At 49.5% G+C, this 1,178-nt stretch overlaps 1 pseudogene across 1 annotated transcript; it reads left to right on the forward strand.

Annotated features, from left to right (window-relative positions):
• Window positions 1-111: 111 nt before the first annotated feature.
• LOC101579284 lies at window positions 112-861 on the forward strand (annotated as a pseudogene). Its single transcript, XR_002819307.1, has one exon. The product of XR_002819307.1 is annotated as a secretion-regulating guanine nucleotide exchange factor pseudogene (transcript).
• Window positions 862-1,178: the final 317 nt, after the last annotated feature.

Consider the following 1,178-nt stretch of genomic DNA (forward strand, 5'->3'; position numbering starts at 1 on the left):
AAAAGATAAAATTAACACGGCTTTAGATAGGCTAGAGAAAAAGACAGAAAAATAAACTATCATCAGAAATTGCTATGAAAAATTGTATGGCAAAAAATTGGATGGGGCCCCATGCCGGTCTCTCCCGGAAGCGCTGCCAAGCTCTCCCGCATGGAGCGCGAGCTCAGTGCCTCCGAAGCCGCCCCCGCCGCGGCCGCGCTCTTCGCTTGGGGTGCAAATAGTTATGGGCAACTTGGCCTTGGCCATAAGCAAGATGTGCTTTTGCCCCAGCAACTGACTGACTTCTGCAAACCTGGGTATGTCAGGAAAATCACAGGAGGAGGGGGACATTCTACAAATGTCACAGATGGAAGAGGCCTTTTTGTTTGTGGCTTGAACAAAGATGGACAGTTGGGGCTTGGTCATACAGAGGATGTTCTGTGTTTTACTTTCTGCAAATTCCTTGGTGGCTGTCCCATCCAACAGGTGGCCTGTGGCTGGGATTTCACCATTATGCTCACAGAAAGTGGTCAAGTTCTATCATGTGGATCCAACGCCTTTGGCCAGTTAGGTGTTCCTCCTGGGCCTCGAAGATGTTTGGTTCCCCAGGCCATTGAGCTCCTGAGAGAGAAGGTTGTTTGTGTTGCTGCTGGACTGAGGCGTGCACTAGCTGCTACAGTGAGTGGCACTGTGTTCCAGTGGGGGGACTGGCTTGGCATCATCTGGACGGCGGTTATGCCATGGGCAGACTCTTCCATTGTTTTTGACAGCAGAGGAATCAAGTAGAGTTACAGGCCTAGAGAATTCTAAAGCAATATGTGTTCTCGCTGGCTCAGCCCACTCAGCTGCATTAACAGAAACTGGCAAGGTGTTTACGTGGGGCCAAGCAGACTATGGTCAACTAGGGAGGAATCTGGACACTCAAGAAGACTGGAAACTGGAAAAGCAGGATTCTTTCTGCCCGTGCTCAGGACCAGAGAACTGAACACCTTTGTCTCTGCCTTGCCTGATGGGAGCTGTAGAGCAACCAGAGAAGAGTAACTAAGACAGAATTTGGTACCAGGAGTGGGGTCATTGCCTTGGCTAAACCTGACCATATGGATTACAAGCTTTTGGGAATGACTTATGGGAAGAGATAGGAAAGGTTCAGAGATGTCGCCTACAAGAGAAACACTGGAACAGCTTTGACTGTTCGGTAG

Source organism: Octodon degus, unplaced genomic scaffold (assembly GCF_000260255.1).
Source record: "Octodon degus isolate 3935 unplaced genomic scaffold, OctDeg1.0 scaffold00286, whole genome shotgun sequence".
Classification (NCBI taxonomy): domain Eukaryota; kingdom Metazoa; phylum Chordata; class Mammalia; order Rodentia; family Octodontidae; genus Octodon; species Octodon degus.